Raw genomic sequence first — 20,523 nt, forward strand, 5'->3', positions numbered from 1 at the left:
CTATTAATACAGCTGCTGGGAGGGATAAGTCAATATATGTAAACAAGTGGTTTAATATTCAGGAAATAATACATACCAAATAAATATTAACAATATTTATTCTTCTTGTTGCCAATACTTATTAAAATGGTTATCTTTTAAAGATAAGAATCTGTCACTACTTCTCAGACTCAACTGGATTCCCATTTAAAAAAACATGTTTTGAAATATTTAAGACATAAAAAGCACAAAAACTTTGCACAAACCTGTATATGCTCATCACCCAGCGTAAAAAATAAAATACTATCAGCAGAATTGCCAGACCCTGTGTATCCATCCCCAGTAAACTCTCTCAATTCAGAAAAATTCGTAAGGGATGGAGAAGAGATCATTATATAAAATTGAGAAGTGAAGAACAGAAGAGCAAGGGAATTATATTTCTCTTGGTGTCTGGGGCAAATTATGTAACCTACTAGCTTTAGTTTCCTAAACCATAAAAAAGGGATGATGTCTACCTTGCAGGGCTGTGGTCAGGATCAACTAAAAAAAAATGTGAGAGAACTCAGCACTAGGCTTTTCAAAAAAAAAATCAGATGTTCTGTGTGTATTTCTTTACATTGTTTTTATAAGTGTCCTTGAGGGCCCTCTTTCTACTTCTACAAATCTTATTTGTTTTCACTACCTTATATGTAGTAGAGAGTCTTAGGACTCACCCATGCGCTGAGCACACAGGAAACTTACAAATCTCTGACTACTTGCTGTCAGGCAGGACCATGTTCTGTTCATGAGCTGTGATGGGAAGGAATGCTTATTTTTAGGTCAAAGCATTTGATTTGCATTGCAAGACTTTGTTCCCTGTGTTCACCCACTGTAGTAGTTACCTGTGTGTATCTGTGTCCAAAATACCTGACAGAAACAGCTTTAAAAAAAGGAAGAATTTGTTTTAGCTCATGGTTTTTGAGCATACAATCCATTAAGGCAGGGAGACAAAGACAGAACAGAGAAGTTCACACCAAGGCAGGTAGAAGCAGAACACAGCAGCAACAGGAGGGGGCCAGAACAAGATATATCCCCCATGAATATACCTTCTAGTGACTTACTTCCTCTGACCAGGCTCCACCTTGCACAGTTCCGCCACCTCCCAATAGTTTATTCAAATTCTGAATCTATCAATGGATTAAACCATTCATTAAGTCAGAGCCCTCATGATTTTATGGTATCTGGAAAAACCCTCAAAGATACACCCAAAGGTGTACTTTACTAATTTCCTCAGTGCTTCTCTAATCAAGTTGACCATTAAGATTAACCATCACAACTATGGGGATCAGGAGGTCGCTATAGGAAGGGAAGGGTAAATCACTGTACTGTTGTATGGAGAGAACTTACCTGGCAGAGTCAAACCACCTGCTATAGACTTATGAGTAGTAAACAAATTCTTGTTGCTTTAAGCTATTGAGATATTGGGTTTTTTTTTTTCAGTATCATAACCTCGCCTATCTTATGCACACCTCCTTCTTCAAGTCTTCTTTGATATTAGGAATCAGAACACCAAAGTTGTACTTCTATCTCTGCTTCTCATTAAAATTGGGACCTGGTCAGGTGTCCTCATATGTGAAGTTGGAATAAAATCTACTTTGTTTTCTTTTCAGAGCTGAAATGAGTTCAAATGAGACCATATGCAAAAACTGTATGCAAATTAGGAAGTCCTATACAGATCAAAAGAATAGAATATTCTGATTAGCAGACTTATCTTTGCTAGTCAGAGGCAATCACAATTACCAAGTTTTCCGAAAAGCTGCTGATTTAAAATATTTAGTTCATTTCTCCTTATAAATAAATCAAATATGTACAACATATAGTACTTATTCCTGGATTGCTGTTTTTAACATTCTATTTGAAAAATTAAATAGGACACACTTTATAGGCTGGTGGGGATAGGGTTGAATGGGTAAGAGATTCTTTTCCAAACATTTGAAAATAAGATGACCCACTAAGTTAAATTATAAAATTAAGATACAATTCATTAGTTCAAAATATATTTATTGCCTTATGATTACGTGTGTGTGCGTCAGCTAGCCTTGAAGATATTAATGTACATGTGTAATCCCCTTCCATAATGAATAGGGCTGACTCATAGCAATATAATACAGTGGAAATTACAGAAGGTCTTCCTGGGTTAGATTGCAGAAGACATTGTCTTTTTCTCTCTTAATTATTCACTCTAAGGGAAACTCTTGAGGACACCAAAGCAGCCCTTTGGAAAAGGCTCCTGTGATGAGAAACTGAGCCCTCCTGACAACAGTCAGAGGATTGCTACAGCCCCATGAGGGGCCATTTTGGAAGTGGATCTTCCAGTCTTAGTCCAGCCTTCAGTTGACTGTACCACTAGCTGTCACCTCAGCTGTTACCTCATGAGAGACCCTAAGATGGAGCCATCTAGCTAAGTTGCTTCTGGATTCCTTACTTACAGAAGCTATGAGATAAAATATGTGTTGTCTTAAGCTTCTAAATGTTGGGTTTATTTGTTTACTGTTCAGTAACAGATAATGAATAGAACATGTTACCACTGATTTCAGCCCAGTAGATACAGTGGTGGATAAACAAACCAGCTCCTCATGAGGCTTACATTTCATTAGGGAGGGAGAAACAGACCATAAATATTAAACAATAGACAATGAACCCACACACCGGTGGCTCATCTTATAATCCTAGTGTTGCGGGAGTTTGCTAGCTGAGATACAGGACTCTTGAGGCAATTAGCAGGAAGCAACACAGACACAGTGGACTCCTGTCCAAAGGCTGAGCCCCGAGAACAAAGGGGTCTCACCTTATATATCCTTGCAAGCAGGTTACAGAAGCAAAAAGCAAGGTTTAATCCATATATGGTTATATTTAATTTTATTGTCTACTTTATCCTAGTGCTATGTGACTTTCCCCTCCCTGGTGCTACATGACCTTCCTCATATTCAGATTTCTCAGGTTCTGTCTCTCTGCTGTGCCATCCCTACCTCCCTGATGTGCCATCCCATCCTCCTTGTTACTTTCTCAGGACTCAGGCCTAGACTGTTTTCTTCTGGTCCTCCTCCCTGCTAAGTTATTCCCCCCTTTGATGCTTGGACCCACTTAGGGTCAAAGAGCATCATCTTTTTAAAAAATTTTTATTGTTATATTATTCATATTTGCATACAATGCTTGGGTCATTTCTCCCCCCTTCCCCCACCCCGTCCCTTACCAACCACTCCGCCCCCTCCCTCTCCCCATCACCCCCTTGAAACCCTGCAGAAACAATTTTGCCCTTATCTCTAATTTTGTTGTAGAGAGAGTATAAGCAATAATAGGAAGGAACAAGGGTTTTTGCTAGTTGAGATAAGGATAGCTATACAGGGCATTGACTCACATTGATTTCCTGTGCGTGTGTGTCACCTTCTAGGTTAATTCTTTTTGATCTAACCTTTTCTCTACTTCCCCTTCTCCTATTGGCCTCAGTTGCTTTTAAGGTATCTGCTTTAGTTTCTCTGTGTTGAGGGCATCAAATGCTAGCTAATTTTTTAGATGTCTTACCTATCCTCACACCTCCCTTGTGTGCTCTTGCTTTTATCATGTGCTCACAGTCCAATCCCATTGTTGTGTTTGCCCTTGATCTAATGTCCGCATATGAGGGAGAACATAAGATTTTTGGTCTTTTGGGCCAGGCTAACCTCACTCAGAATGATGTTCTCCAATTCCATCCATTTACCTGCAAATGATAACATTTCGTTCTTCTTCATGGCTGCATAGAATTCCATTGTGTATAGATACCACATTTTCTTAATCCATTCATCAGTGGTGGGGCATCTTGGCTGTTTCCATAACTTGGCTATTGTGAATAGTGCCGCAATAAGCATGGGTGTGCAGGTGCCTCTGGAGTAACCTGTGTCACAGTCTTTTGGGTATATCCCCAAGAGTGGTATTGCTGGATCAAATGGTAGATTAATGTTTAGCTTTTTAAGCAGCCTCCAAATTTTTTTCCAGAGTGGTTGTACTAGTTTACATTCACACCAACAGTGTAAGAGGGTTCCTTTTTACCCACATCCTCGCCAACACCTGTTGGTGGTGGTGTTGCTGATGATGGCTATTCTAACAGGGGTGAGGTGGAATCTTAGTGTGGTTTTAATTTGCATTTTCTTTATTGCTAGAGATGGTGAACATTTTTTCATGTGTTTTTTGGCCATTAGAATTTCTTCTTTTGAGAAAGTTCTGTTTAGTTCACTTGCCCATTTCTTTATTGGTTCATTAGTTTTGGGAGAATTTAGTTTTTTAAGTTCCCTATATATTCTGGTTATCAGTCCTTTGTCTGATGTATAGTTGGCAAATATTTTCTCCCACTCTGTGGGTGTTCTCTTCAGTTTAGAGACCATTTCTTTTGATGAACAGAAGCTTTTTAGCTTTATGAGATCCCATTTATCTATGCTATCTCTTAGTTGCTGTGCTGCTGGGTTTCGTTGAGAAAGTTCTTACCTATACCTACTAACTCCAGAGTATTTCCTACTCTTTCCTGTATCAACTTTAGAGTTTGTGGTCTGATATTAAGATCCTTGATCCATTTTGAGTTAATATTGGTATAGGGTGATATACATGGATCTACTTTCAGTTTTTTGCAGACTGCTAACCAGTTTTCCCAGCAGTTTTTGTTGAAGAGGCTGCTATTTCTCCATTGTATATTTTTAGCTCCTTTGTCAAAGAGAAGTTGGTTATAGTTGTGTGGCTTGGTATCTGGGTCCTCTATTCTGTTCCACTGGTCTTCATGTCTGTTTTTGTGCCAGTACCATGCTGTTTTATTGTTATTGCTTTGTAATATAGTTGAAGTCAGGTATTGTGATACCTCCTGCATTGTTCTTTTGACTGAGTATTGCCTTGGCTATTCGTGGCCTCTTGTGTTTCCATATAAATTTCACAGTAGATTTTTCAATCTCTTTAATGAATGTCATTGGAATTTTGATGGGAATTGTATTAAACATGTAGATTACTTTTGGGAGTACAGATATTTTTACTATGTTGATTCTACCAATCCATGAGCATGGGAGATCTCTCCCCTTTCTATAGTCTTCCTCAATCTCTTTCTTCAGAAGTGTACAGTTTTCCTTGTAGAGGTCTTTCACATCTTTTGTTAGGTTTACACCTAGGTATTTGATTTTTTTTTGAGGCTATTGTAAATGGAATTGTTTTCATATATTCTTTTTAAGTTTGTTCATTATTAGTGTATAGAAATGCTAATGATTTTTCTATTTTGATTTTATATCCTGCTACCTTGCTGTAGCTATTGATGATGTCTAGGAGCTTCTGAGTAGAGTTTTTTGGGTCTTTAAGGTATAGGATCATGTCATCTGCAAATAGGGATGACAGTTTCTTTACCTATTTGTATTCCTTTTATTCTTTCTTCTTGCCTAATTGCTCTGGCTAGGAATTCCAATACTATGTTGAATAGGAGTGGAGATAGTAGGCATCCTTGTCTAGTTCCTGATTTTAGAGGGAATGGTTTCAGTTTTTCTTTGTTAAGTATAATTCTGGCTGCAGGTTTGTCATATACAGCTTTTATAATGTTGAGGTACTTTCCTTCTATTCCTAGTTTTCTAAGAGCTTTTATCATGAAATGGTGTTGGATCTTATCAAAGGCTTTTTCTGCATCTATTGAGATGATCAAGTGGTTTTTGTCTTTGCTTCTGTTAATGTGGTTTATTATGTTTATTGATTTTAGTATGTTGAACCACCCCTGCATTCCTGGGATGAAGCCTACTTGGTCATGGTGAATAATCTTTTTGATGTGTTGTTGATTTTGGTTTGCTATTATTTTATTGATGATTTTTGCATCAATTTCTTTAAGGAAATTGGCCTATAGTTCTCCTTTTTGGAGGTGTCTTTGCCTGGTTTTGGGATAAGTGTAATACTGGCTTCATAAAATGTGTTAGGCAGTTTTCCTTTCCTTTCTATTTCATGGAACAGTTTAAGGAGGGTTGGTATCAGTTCTTCTTTAAAGGTCTGATAGAATTCAGCCAAGAATCCATCAGGTCCTGGACTTTTCTTTTTGGGGAGACTCTTGATTGCTGCTTCAATTTCATTTTGTGTTATAGATCTATTCAGGTGATTAATTTCCTCTTGGTTCAGTTTTGGATGATCAAGTGTATCCAGAAATCTGTCCATTTCTTTAAGATTTTCAAATTTATTTGAGTATAGGTTCTTGAAGTAGTCTCTGATGATTTCCTAGACCTCCATGGTGTTTGTTGTTATCTCCCCTTTTGCATTCCTGATTCTACTAATTTGGGTTTTTTCTCTCCTCATTTTAGTCAGGTTTGCCAGGGGTCTATCGATCTTGTTTATTTTTTCAAAGAACCAACTTTTTGTTTCATTAATTCTTTGTATGGTTTTTTTGGTTTCTATTTCGTTGATTTCAGCTCTTATTTTTATTTTTCTCTCCTTCTATTTGCTTTGGGATTTGCTCGTTCCTGTTTTTCTAGGAGTTTGAGATGTATCATTAGGTCATTGATTTGGGATCTTTCAGTCTTCTTTTAGATTGTTCTTGTGGGCTTCATTGGGTTCTTTGGCATAGTTTATCTTCATTTTGTTGGATTCTGGATCTGAGTATCTATTTTCTTCATTTCCCTCTGGTTCCTGTACTAATTTTTTGCTGTGGGGAAACTTGTTTCCCTGTTTTTTCTGTCTTCCCGTCATTGTCCTTGGTGGTGTTAATGTCCCTGTACTGTGTGAAATTAAGTATTTTCTAGCTTGTAATAACAACAATGGTAATATTTAGAATGGAAGGGTGAGAGGGGATGGAAAGCAAAGAAGTTAAAGGAAAAGGGAAAAACAAGTAATTAAGTAGAAAAAAAACAAAACAAAGAAATAAACAAAAAAAGTTTCAAAGATATACACAGGGAGAGACAGTGTACTAATTAACCTTAAGCTGAAAAGGCATTAGAGAGACAGAGAGAGGATTGAAAATAAAAACTAAAAATAATAAAGATAGGAATACAAAGAAATAATAACTAAATGAAAGAAAAAATATATAAAAATAAAATAAAAGAAAATAATAAAAAAAACCCTCCAAGTTCAAATGCAATGAAGTTTCAGTCTTAATAATTTTGGTGTTCGTCCCTCAGCCTCCAATCCTGGAGATGGTGCCTCAGATGTTGTTCTGTAGTTGTCTCATCAAAGGGGAAACATGAAGTAGAACAAAACTGCACACACACACACAAAAAACCCCACAAAGAGTCCCAAGTTCAAATGCAATACAGTTTCAGTAAGTTTTTCAGCATGCGGGTGTAGTTCAGTTGTTTTCTTATCAAAGGTAGTAAGAGAGAAAAAAAAGAGTCTGGAGACAGTTCTGTGAATGGCTATCTGCGGCTGTGGCTCGCATGCCTACTGCTGTCAGCCTGCTGTAGCTGGCAGCTTTATTTATGCAGATCTTGGGGTGAGCTTACCACTCACCTGGCTCCGCAGGCTTTGTTTACTCAGAGTTTTGTGTGCGATGCCACTGTTACAAGCTTTCCCCTTTCCAAGCACACTGGGGGAGATGACACTGCACACACTTTCTCTGGCCTGCATGTTTATTTACAGCTCACATGGGAGGTGGGTCTTCCCCCCTCTCCTGTGGAGTTTTCCTCCCTCTGCCACTCTCACAAGCTTTCCCGCTCCTGGTTGCTGGGCACGCACCGCCACTACCGCCCTCTCCTCTCTGGCCAGGCCCGGCTTGTTTATTTACAGTTCTTTGAGGGATTCCCCCCACCCCCTTCGGAGCTCAGGGTGCTCCACCCTCTTTGCTATGTGTCTGTATTGTTCTTATTGCTTATTAGTTTCTCTTTTTTCCCCGGGTGGGGGTCAGTCTGTCCAGGGGGCTATGCTGATCTGGCCCAGGGTTGTCTGTGGAAGTACCACAAACTGCTTAGCTCACCTTGTCCGTGTCTTCCCAAGCCATCTGGGTGCGGGCATCTGGCGGCCCGGGGGCCCTCCTGGTTTCTCTGTTCAACGTGAAGTGGAGATGCTCTGCACAGGCTGGAGGTGTGGAGGCGTCAAAGTTTTGCCTCTTCTCGGTGGCCTTGCCTGTAAGGTGTGTCTCCAGCATCTCTCCAAGATTTCACTTTAGGAGACATGCTTTCTGCTTCCTCCCTGTAGCCACCATCTTGGAATCAAAAGAGCATCATCTTAATTTAGGGCTTTGTATTTTTATAACATCATTATATGTAAGGCCATTTGTCACCTTTTTCTCAAGCCCAGTGGTCTCCCATGTTGGTCCTCCCCACAAACATAGCATAAAGTGACATTTAGTGTCTGGGCTATCAACTCAGCCAGTGAGAAGAACAAGTTTTTAGCTTTGGCAGAGATGGAAAATTCATTTTTCATCTCTATAAAAGGAGTGAAAAACTTGGTATGAGGAACTCTCATGAGTAAAAGTTACTAATTTGAGGTGTATCAGACTCTCAGGGTCAAGACCCTTTTTATCTATTTTTATACTAATTACTTTTTTCTGTGTTTAATCAGATGGCTTAAGTACAGTGAAATTTACAGTGTTACAGGTGCCATGGGTGTAGTTAGGGGCAGCTTTCCCTTATGAAGGAAAGCTGTGTATTTTGTCATTTGTTAAACCAGATCAGTAATAATAAATAGTAAATATGCATCCTGTTCAAAAGAGATAGAAGAGAGCAAATAAAAACCTTTTACCATGTGATCAATCAGCAGGGGTGGTTTATGCCAAGCCTATGGTGAAAACTAGGGTGAGAACTACAGCAGCAGATATAAACAAGGATGTGTGACAATGCATTACAGTGAAATAACTGGGGTGAAAAACAACCCCTTTGTCCTGTTGGAGAGTTGAGTCCTCAAGCTTCTGTTGTTCATAGACTAGTCAGCTTCCAGTGGTGACTAGCGCAGGGCTGTCATTCCATTGTTCTTGGTCCCCTGTTGTTTCCTGGGAAACAGTGTCCTGCTGAGGGAGGGTGCTCAGGTTCTGGAGGGTGATCCTATACAGTGAAGCCGTATCAGGGATGCACTCCCACTGGAGAGAAGCTGATTTGACTCGACTGTAGTGGATCCAAGGAGCAATCTCTGCTACTTTAACTATGATGGAAGTAGACAAGATAACAACAAAAGGGCCCCACCAATGGTTGGATATTTTATTTTATTTTTTACCCAGACAGTTTTTTTTTCTTTTAACTAAGTAGAATTACCTTGGCAACAATATATTGTTAGTATATATGTCCAAGAAAACTCATTTAAAAAGGTTAAAACCTCCATCTTTAAGTATCACATGTTTAGAGCCAGTAAAAATAGTTATTTTGTCTCCATTTAAGTAGAAGATGCTGTCTAAAAATATTAGTTTGTGACTGGAAAAGCTTTAATGCCAGATAGCCATACATGCATAAGAACCATTTCTTTAATCCTCCTGGCCTTGGTTATTTTTGAGAGGTCTGACATCAGTGACTCCATTGGAACTTTGATGGCATTCCCCCCTTTGTCTCCAAACTGCTTGTCTCTGAGCAGTCTATTCTGAAGATCTGTCTTCCATCCAAGTACTGACCAGGCCCAACCCTGCTTAGCTTCCGAGATCAGATGATATGGCCTTCGACTGAAGATCTTTCTTGATTGGTCATTGTCAGGATTTGCCTTTTCCTGGATTTTGTTTGTTTGGTTGGTTTTGGTCCCACTTTGGGAGGGAATAACGAGCAGATCAGGTGGGAGTCAGTACCCAACTAGACCTTTTTGGCCAAATTTAAGCAACAAAGAGGCTTAGAAGGAGTGGCTCTTAGGCAGTGGGCTTCTAGACAAGGACAATACAAAACAAAACCTAACAAAAGCAGATGTCTAAAAAGCTAACCTGGTTGACACACAAGTAGTTTTTAGAGTCATTTTTTTTTATAGACTTGATTGTAAATGTCCCAGAAGGATCAGAACTGTAATGACAAAAACTTAAGAATCATGGTTAAAATTCTGATGGACAATTTAGCAACTAACAGAACAGTATATTAGTGTCACTAACTTTTTGTTACTGTGTTTGACTAAATTTTGTATTTTAGAAGGCTTGATATACTTGAAAAACGTAAATATACTTAATATACAGGAACCAGCAACAGCATCACAGCTTTTATGAGGTTATATATACATATTAGTTTAGTTGTTGCTCTTGAAGTAAAACCTTAGATTTTTTTCATCATTTTTGGGGGGGAACATTATCAATGACCCCAAATAACCCAGTCACAGACACATATAGGGTACCAACTGTATTAGAATCTCCCAAGACAACAGTTGTTTAACCATGAGGTCATCTAGAAAGTTTTATATAAACTGTTAGAAAATAAGAGGCATGGAAGAGGCAGAGAGATGACTCAAACACCAGTACAGGGTTTATTGTTCAGGCAGGAGCCCTGTGGATGGAGACCCCAGCAAGAGAGCTAGAGCCCATTGCCATACACAGACTTGCGCTAGATATAGGGGGCTAGTGGAAAAGTACCAGGAAGGTCACTAAAGGATATTGTTGCTGGACAACCAAGAAAGATAAGTTGTAGTTAGGTCACTGTCTGCCCAACTGTCCTTGGCATCTATCCAGGGAGATAAAGGGAAGCCATCTGCAAGGGGGAGGGGGTCTAGTCCTAACATGGCTGTCCTCATTGTTAACCCCAACATAAACCAACTTTTAAATGAACATGACTCAGTTACCTTAGTAGTTAAAACCCCGACAAAAATCACCAGAGAACACAGGTAAATATTTATGGGGACTAAGTGTGGAGTTAGGAAACACAGTGGCCAAGAATCATGGTTCAGATGTTGATAAGGGATCACATCCAGATTGTTGATATTAACAAATGGCTCATGACATACAGCAGGATCCCACCAACCTGTTGTCAATGGAGCCCCCCCCTAAAATAACAGGCCCAATCTGGCCATCCCAGGGCAAAACATTCCCTCCATCCAACATGTGGAAAGAGTAGGACTAACACCTTCACTCTGTTGAGTTCAATAAAAACTGGAGGACTTGACTTCCAGTGTAGTGTTCCTTTTTGAGTTTTTTTTTTTTTTCCTATCTGGTGGGTGCACTTTGGCTTTTTATAAGTAAATTTGTTTTAACTCTCACATCAGTATAGCAGTATTCCCTGTGCTCAGCTGCCTCTTGTTTTTGTGTGTTTTAATAAACTCTTGTTGTCTTGCCAAATATGTGGATTAACTTGTTGCACCAAAAATTCCCTGACAGTTATCTTAACAAAACAAAAACCATTTTTAAGATAATTTTTTTGCAAATGTTATCAAGAACAATACAATATTTTAAAGATAGCCTTGTTATGATCTTAGAGAATTAAGTTTTTAGTTTAACATCAGTACTTTAAATTTTGACCTTACAAAACCTTTAATTTAACTGGATTTTAGTTAACTTAATCACTTACATAAGCTCCATCTTTTATGACAACTTACTCTGTATCTTTATGACAACTTATTTTGTATCCCCTGTGAGAGCTTGTATTTATCTTTTTTTAAAGTATTTTTTATCCTTTTATTTAAAAAAATTATATCTTTAATATCGTGTTACTTGTAGAAATTAATTTATAAAACCTTTGAACTTAGAACCTTATATGTGTATGGGAAAAAACAGAAAGAAAGCAACCTTAAAATTATTTTTTTGTATAAAAAGAATTTATAGAAAGCCCATTTGTTAATATTTCCAGATTGTATTTATGGAAGAATGAAACATGCGAAGGTCATTTCTTTACTCAAATTGTAAGATTTTTGCTGCAGGCTGGGGCCCCCCTTTTCTTTTCTTTTCCCTCTCTGGTCTGAGCTGGAGTGTTAACCCCTGAATGCCTGCATCCTAGTGAGATCTGATTGAAATAAGTTTGGAAACCTGTTTTCTTAAAAAGTAGCAGCAGAACAGAGTAATAATTTTTACATTGACTCTATAATAAGAATTGTTCTCAAGATGTTTACATATTTATGTGTAAAAAGCCTAAGCAATTTATAACAGAGATCTTTAAAATAAATATCCTGTTTTTTTTTGTTACCTTGAGTATCATATTAACCTTATAGCAGCATTTTAAGAGCAATTTTGAAGGTGTTTACATATACACACACACTGTGAGTACACCATTAGATGGATGCATAATCTGACCAGCCATTAGCAAGGGAAACATAAGCATCTCATGACTGTCTCAATAACAGATCAAGCTTACTGCACCAACCTTTTGGAACAGTTTTTTTACCAGCAACAAAGTTGCTCCTTTTCCCACCCTGTTAGGTAGGTTCTTCCTGTTTATGCTCCTTAGAAATAAAGATGCCAGCAAGTTTAGTATTTTTGGCATTTTTTGATAATCCTAAATTGTTTTTTATTTTTAAGACATAAAAACTCAACTGAAGGAGTGTATTAAACCTTTCACTCTTTTCTGTCTCTAAACATTTTATGACATTTTATTTTTTTCTTTCTCTCCCCTCATTTTCTCTCTTCTCTCTCTCTCTTTCTCCCCCCCTTCACTTCATCCATGAAGACCTCATCCCAATTTTGTTTCCATTTTTCCATTTCCCTCTCTCCACATTTAAAGCCCTTCTGCAACATTCCTTTTCTTTCAAGTCAGACCAGATCTTATGTATCAGTGCAAGTCCATCCTTCATGTGCTAATTTTTGTAAGAGCTCAGTTAGTGCTGAGCCTCAGTCCTCTTTCAGGATCCCCATTTTGGGTGAAGAAGTGCAAACTGGGACACCAAAACTACCCATCAAGACTGAAAGACTCTGATTTCTCCTCAGTATGCCCAATAAATTGCTACCTGAACTTAAATAAACAGCAAAGTCTGGGTTTTGAAGATCATTTTAGCCTCTTGGCTTTTCCCATTCTCCTGTGTGTTAAGTTTTGTTTTTTTTCCCCCACAATTACTCTGTAAACTTCATTAATCACAGCTTTATCTAGTGACCCTTCTGGGTACCATCCTACACCAAGATCAGGCTAATCTACTTCACAAAGGACCTTTAGCTTGTTAGGAGTTAACTCCATAGTCTCCATTAAATCTCTTTTTGAAGTTACTAATCATACACTCCAAGGGAGTGTTTTTACTCTGATTTCCACACATCTCCTCCTGTTACCAGACTGTCAGACAGACACAGAGTGGGAGGGAACTCCTCACTTGTTTCACAGCTGGGTTGCATCTCAGCTCACATTTTCATATACTCTCACACAGCACGGTACTTTCATCCCACTTCCTGAGCCTGAGAGACATGATTTCATCCCCCAAATTTTTGGCTACCAGGATGTCCCATTGGGAGGTGATCAAGATCCCCTTCTGCATCCTGGGGCAGGCCTGAATTTGAACCTGGGTTCTTACCAGTCTGATGAGCAGTGATCCCCATCCCTCACTGGTTCCTGTGTCTCACTGGGTTCCATTGTGCATCTGAGGCCCTCACCCTGACTTGCCAGGAGGATGAATCTGCCCCCTCTGGATCAAGCTGTCTGTTGGCAACTGGTGGGATCGTCTCCTGGCAGTCAGGGAGGATGCACCCCGGTGACAAGGGAGATGATAATCATCTCCGCGATCCTGGATAATGAGCCCCCAAGAAATGTTGTGGGAGTTTGCTAGCTGAGATACAGGACTCTTGAGGCAAATAGCAAGAAGCAACGTTTTATTATGCCAGCACAGACCCAGTGGACTCCTGTCCAAAGGCTGAGCCCCAAGAACAAAGGGGTCTCACCTTATAAACCCTTGTAAGCAGGTTACAGAAGCATAAAGCAAGGTTTAACCCATATATGGTTATTTTTAATTTTATTGTTTATTTTATCCTAGTGCTATGTGAATTTCCCCTCCCTGGTCCTACATGACCTTCCTCATGTTCAGATTTCTCAGGTTTTATCTCTCTGTTGTGCCATCCCTACCTCCCTGCTACTTTCTCAGGATTCAGGCCTAGTCTGTTTTCTTTTGATCCTCTTTCCTGCTACACTAGCTACGCAAGAGGCAGAAATCAGGAGGATTTGAAGCCAGTCTGGGCAAATAGTTTGTGAGACCCTACCTTGAAAGTATCCAATATAAAAAAGGGCTGGAGGAGTAGTTCAAGTGGTAGAGTACCTGCCTGAATGATGGTTTCTTATGTAAAGATCTTTAAACTGAGTGATCCAGGCAGTGAGAACAACTAATTAGGAGGTTGAAATGAGCATGATTTATCAACCAGCATCTATAAAGTCCTGTGGTGGAAGTAGGGAGACGGTGCTGAGGAGACACAAAGGCTTTCCAGAAGGTACCTGAGCCCAGCTGGTTTTAAGGGAGGGATATTACTGAGGTAAACTGTATTTTCAGAAAAGATATAATCTGGCACAAGTAACCCAGACAAAGGCAGTTTAGAGTCAGAATCATATCCAGGCCAGAAGCAGGAAAAACAAGAAAGAATGAGTTAATCAGAAGAGAGATTAGATATGATGGAACCTCAAGAAGGGCCATATTTTGTGTTTGGAGGAGGAGGTACCCTGGATCAAAATCTACCCCTGTCTGTTTTCAAAGGCAGGGAATTTGGAGATGGCTTGATGTCCTTAATCTTTGAGTTGTAAAAGCAATTACCTACTGACTATTTTCAGCATTGCTAACAGTGGTTCAATGCAGCCAAAAGAGCACATGAGGGAGTATTAGCTAATAAGGATTTTGGCTTTGGAATATACTCCAAGTACAGTAAGTTTCAGGGCAGCCTCTTCCATTCCTCTCTCTTCTCCACAACTTTTTTCTTCTCCATCAAAATGAGGCAATTTGTTCAGAACAAGGGAGGGAAGAGGTGGTGAGAAGTGAAGAGGTAACGGAACAAAGAGGGAAAGAAAGCGGTGTGGGCATGTGGGTTTGTACAAGAAGGCTTCTGGGGAGACTGAGTCAGTAATAATAGGCTTTGGAGCAGTGCCTTTGGCTCAGTCAGCTGTCAGAGAGCAGACAGCAGGTGATGAGCCACCATGAGGCAGAAGTTTCACTTTGGAATTGCCCTGTTTGTTTGTTTTTAATTACTATAGCAAAATACATAAAGCTGAGTGACTTTATAAGTGAAAGATTTATTTAGCTCCAAGTTTTGGGTGTTCAAGGGCTCACATCTGGTGATGGTCTCTTTGCTGGCAGAGTTGCAAGACAGTATCACATAGTAAAAGACAGAGTGCGTGTGTTTGTCTGAGTGTTCTGGCCTTGTTCTTATAAAGCATCAGAATTCACTTATCAAGGCTCATAAATGACTTTATGTAATCCTAATTACCTCCCAAAGAATATACTCTGAATACCATAAGCAGATAAAGTTTTTACCTCCTTAGTGTCTCACAATAGGGATTAAACCAACATGAATTCAGAGGGACAAAGTGCCCTCAAACCATAGAATCTTGGTATCTAGATATGTTCCCTAAATTGTCAATGAACTCATTGTCAATTGTCTTTGGACAAGCTTATCTGCACTCTCTTCCCCAAGTCCCAGTCAAGAACATAGGCTCTTTGTAGCCACGTTAATTTTCCCTGCTCTCTCTCCTTCCTTCCCTCCTTCTCTTTCTCTCTCTGTCTCTGTCTCTCTCTCTGTCTCTCTGTCTCTCTCTTTGTCTCTCTCCCTCCCTCTCTCAGGACATTTCCATTGCATTGGGACTAATTTTTTCCTAGTTTCATTGCTGCTCCTCAAGGAAGGTTAAGATGATAAATTGACCCAATTAACGGCTTTCCTTGAGGCAAAGAATGAACCAGTCAGAGCGTGCAAGTATCTGGTCTTGTGAGTTATAGCTCTAACGTAAATGGCTGCTTTGGTCTGATGTGTATATATGCTTCCTGTGAGCTTATCAGACAGGAACACAGTATGGATAAAATCAATGCATCAGTTTTTGGATTGACAGAGCTAAGGGTCAAATTAATTCACCAAGGTAAAAAGTATCTAATGACTCCTGGTATACTCCCTTCTTGTCACATTTAAAAATTATTATTAAGAAAAATCTTCCAAAACTTGAAATAAAGAAACGAGTGTCCACGTATCTTTTCGGTGTCATTGTTTGACATGCTCATGAAGTAACTATGTTCGTGATTTTGCTATTTATGATTTTAAGACACCAGACATTGAAGCTACATAGTAATTTATTGATTTCTTTCCAAGAAAAATATCATAACCATACCATACCATACCATATAGGTTTTAACCAGCTTTGTGTCTATTAAGCAGAAGTCATTTCAACATTCCTTTGACTTCCTGTATAAAATGTCCATTTTAAAAATTCTCTTTGAGCCACTTTTATCATCTTACTGATTTCCTTCATTCACTGCTGAGTTGAAAGACATGTTCACTTTATATTTTTGTGTCAGTTTTGTGTTTAACTTTTTGAAAATTATGCTTCAACATCATCACATTCCTGCTTAAATGCGTTCCTTTCCAGTATTTGTGTGTTGAATAAACTGCACACAGTCAGACTGCTGGGTGTTGGATGTTTGTGACCATTGGATCTGATAATGTTGAATCTTTCAGAGCATTGGGATCTTTATAATAAACTTTAATTATGCACTGCAACACAAAACAAAAAAATGAATATTTAAACTATTAGTTTATACATATTTTGAACAATCAAAGGCTTATCCTTTAGAAAGTGTGTGAGTTACAGTCTGATTTGTGTATGTTCCTGGTGGAAAGCAGCAGCAAAAGCAGAGACTGTCTGAGGCAAGGCAACAGGAAGTGTCCTCAAGCACAGTTTGAACTTGTAGGAAGAATAGGAGATGTATTCCCAGTGTTCCTGATTAGGATTTGTAGCATAATCCCCCAAGGCAATTAAATAATTTTTAGTGTCCACGAACTATCCACAGTATAGTTGAAATAATGTACTTTTTATGCAACAGTATTATTTTCAGTAATTGTATCTTTTTATTGCAAATATATTTCAGATACAATATAAGGTAAGTAGTCTTTTTTGGGACAGACTTGGAAACTAGTCACAATTTATATGATATTGTTTCTATAGACAGTATGCATTTTGTTCTAAATGCTAAATAAAAAAGTTCTGGGGGAAGAAATATACAGTTCTTTAATAGACTGATAATAGCCTACAGTGAAGATTATTGCTATGATGAAATTAGGTAAATTACAAACTGCTTCCTTCTAAGGGAAATGGAAGCTTTGTGCAAGTGTATGCATGTGTGTGCCTGTGTGCATATGTGCATGTATGTATGTGTGTATGTGTGTGTGTTCCATTAATGCTATCAAACCCTTTAATTTTCTAGCATTACAGTAGGATTCACATTCCATGTCCCTACAGGCTTTGCCCACATTTTCCTTTTTCACATAGTTGTTGTTAATACCTATGATGTTAAGAACAAAATAATTTTCAACCCCAAATTGAACTTTTAGTATTTCATCTACCAAAAGTATCAATCCAGATTAAATTTTTTATTCATTTATTCATTTTTATTAGAATATATTTCTTGTACAGGGAGGATTTATTATGATAATTTTGAACAGTCTTACATTATACATTGGTTAGATTGCCCCCACTATCTCCCTGCTTCGACCCCTTCCCCACCGCACTTACAGTAATTGCAAGAGGTTTCATTGTTCTATTTCATATATGTATAAAATCATGCTAAATTAATAATGTTCTCTGAATACTTGACACCTTCAGTGTGGTTTCGTAGTGTTGGTAGTGGTAATTTCTTTTTTTTTTCATTTTTCTTTTATTATTCATATGTGCATACAAGGATTGGTTCATTTCTCCCCCCTGCCCCCACCCCCTCCCTTAGGTAGTGGTAATTTCTTAAGTGAGTTTCAGAGGAAGTGTTTTACAAGTCCCAGATTTCAACTTTACATAAAATGACCCTTATTAAGGGTCATTTACATTTTCTGGTTTCTGTATTGGGGAACTAGGGATATAAAGGGTTAAAATTCGAAATCAATGAACAGGGAATAATTTTAGTCACAATCAAAGAAGCATTATTTCTGATAGAAAATCTCTCAGAACTAAATCTATGAAAAGACAAAATCATATTCAATGGAGAAAATAAAGTATTAAAAATCAGAACATAGTTGGATACTTGGAAACTGGAACAATTTAACAGCATTAGTTTCAATGCTTTTGAAATAGTTTATTTTACTTAACTTTTATCAAGCATTTTCCATTGAAATTAAAATGATACAGAATAATATTGAAGAGTGTATATATTCCTCTAAGGTTGAATATCAAGTTATTTCTACTGAATTTGCTTTTATAAGGTGCATGAATCTTTGTCCCTTTATGACTTTAAAGAATTACTTTAAGGAAATTGATGGGTCCAAGGCTATGAATATTTTTGACTCTTGTTACAAATGACTTCCCAGAAAGATTGTATCAATTTGTGCTCTATCCACCTTTTGGTGTGTCTTACTCATTTTCACTTGGATTCTAAGATTGAGGATTGCCTTGAAAAACAATTGGATGGCTCTGTTTCCTAGCTGCCATGTCATAAAATGTTTTGCTCCATCATGCCCTCCTTGCCATGACAGATTGGAATCTCTGCAACCCACTTAAATGCCAGAAGGTCTTACAAGTCTCAAGTTTCAACCTTACATAAACCTATAGAAGAGGGGTTTCAGATTTGTCTTCTGCAAAGGAACTCTATTGTTGATTCAAGCAAAGAAATTCTTAATCTATAGCTGATTGCTAAAGATCAAAAAATAGGAATGAAATAATTGTTTTTTGGTGGCATTAGAGTTTGAACTCAAGGCCTCACACTTGCTAGGGAGGTACTCTACCACTATACAAGCTCTTTTTTGTGCTGGATATTTTTGAGATAGGGTCTCACAAACTATTTTCTTAGGCTGGCATCGAACTGTGATCCTCCTGATCTCTGCCTCCAGAGTAACTAGAATTACAGATGTGAGCCACCAGTGCCCAGCAATGAGACAATTCTTTACAGGATCAGAAGTACATATGTTGTCATTTTCTTTTCTTCAAAGAAAAACCTTTCTGTTGTATAGTTTGGTCATTAAAAAGATTTCTTTGTGCTGTAGAATTTCTTCATAGCTATCATAATGATTTTGCCCTATAACTCATCCTTGAAGGAAGAAGAGAAGTCATGTGTAGCCAGCATTAAAGAACAGCTGCTGGCTGCAGCTCCTGCTTGAGTCAAAGGCTGAAGCCATCATGGATAAGGAATAAGAGGTTAGATTGCTTTCCAAAAGTAAAACTCTCCAGTGCTAATGCAAATAAACTTATCTTGAATTTTCTCTTACTTAATTCAATGGGTTCTTACTTGAAAGAATAAGAAAGCAAATAAGGGTAGGTTCCTGGCTTATTGTATAATTTGCAGACTTCGTAAAGTTTTTTTTTTTTTTTTTGGCAGTATTGGGGTTTGAACTCAAGGCCTCATGCTTGCTAGGCAGGCGCTCTTACTGCTTGAACCACTCTACCAGCCCCCACCTTTTTTTTTGTGATGGGTTCTTTTGAGATAGGGTCTCACAAACTATTTGCCTGAGCTGGCTTCAAACCACAATCTCCTGATCTCTGTCTCCTGAATAGCTAGGATTATAGGCATGAACCACTGGACACCCGACTCATAACATTTTTTAAGATAGTAAAACAAATGCATGTTGACTGAACTCAGCATAACCCTACATGCTTCTGCAGCTGCAGTTGCAAAGGGGTATGTTGGAGTTTTGAGTGAGGCTTTCTGAGGGGTTCTTTAACCTTTTCCCTTTGGCTGATTTCCTAGCTAGTGCCATGTTGTACAGCTGAAATGGATTTTTTTTCTTCCCTTTGGAGTCTGCTTCCCAAACGCTTGTGAAATCTGTTTATCTGAGCAGATTTTTCTATTCAGCTTTGTGTTCCAAAGCCTTTTTGCTCTAAGAGGCCTTTCCTTAGTGTCTCCTTCCTTTCTGTGCCCAGGTTGGAAGCTTCCTGGGGTGTACTGTTATTAAGGAAGGAGTCCTATTCAATCATCAAGACACATTCACTTTTTTACCTCTGGCCCTTCCTTCTTATTCTTTTTCTTCACCGTTTTTCTTCCACACTGTTTTCTCTGAAAAAAACTGAAGACTGGGCTGGGGCCTTCTGGTGGATTAAATTGCCCCTAATATGACTGTATTTGGAGATAGGGCCTTTAGGGAGTAATTAACATCATAGATGATCATAAGGGTGAGGCCCTCATCTAATACAATTATTATCTTTATAAGAAGAGAGATGGAGAGATGCCGGGGGTGGGTACACACAGAGGACAGACCATGTGAGGACATAGCAAAAAAGCAGCCACCTGCAAGCCAAGAAGACAGGCTTCAGATGAAACACAGCTGCCAACACCTCGATCTTGGACTTTCATCCTCTGATAGCATCAGAAATAGCTGTCTGCTGTTTAAACCACACAGTCTGTGGCATTGGGGTTTTTTGTTTGTTTGAGATAAGGTCTCTCTATGTAGTCCAGGCTGGTTTTGAACTCATAATCCTTATGCCTCAGTCTCTGGGAAGCTGGAATTATAGGAGTGTGCTCCACACCAGGCTTGATCTATAGTATTGTTATGGCAGCCCTAGCTATGGATACAGACCCTATTTACCCATAATTCTGCTAATCTATAGTGACTCCTTCTGGGGATCTTGGCATGTG

The sequence above is a fragment of the Castor canadensis genome, chromosome 1 (assembly GCF_047511655.1).
Source record: "Castor canadensis chromosome 1, mCasCan1.hap1v2, whole genome shotgun sequence".
Lineage (NCBI taxonomy): Eukaryota > Metazoa > Chordata > Mammalia > Rodentia > Castoridae > Castor > Castor canadensis.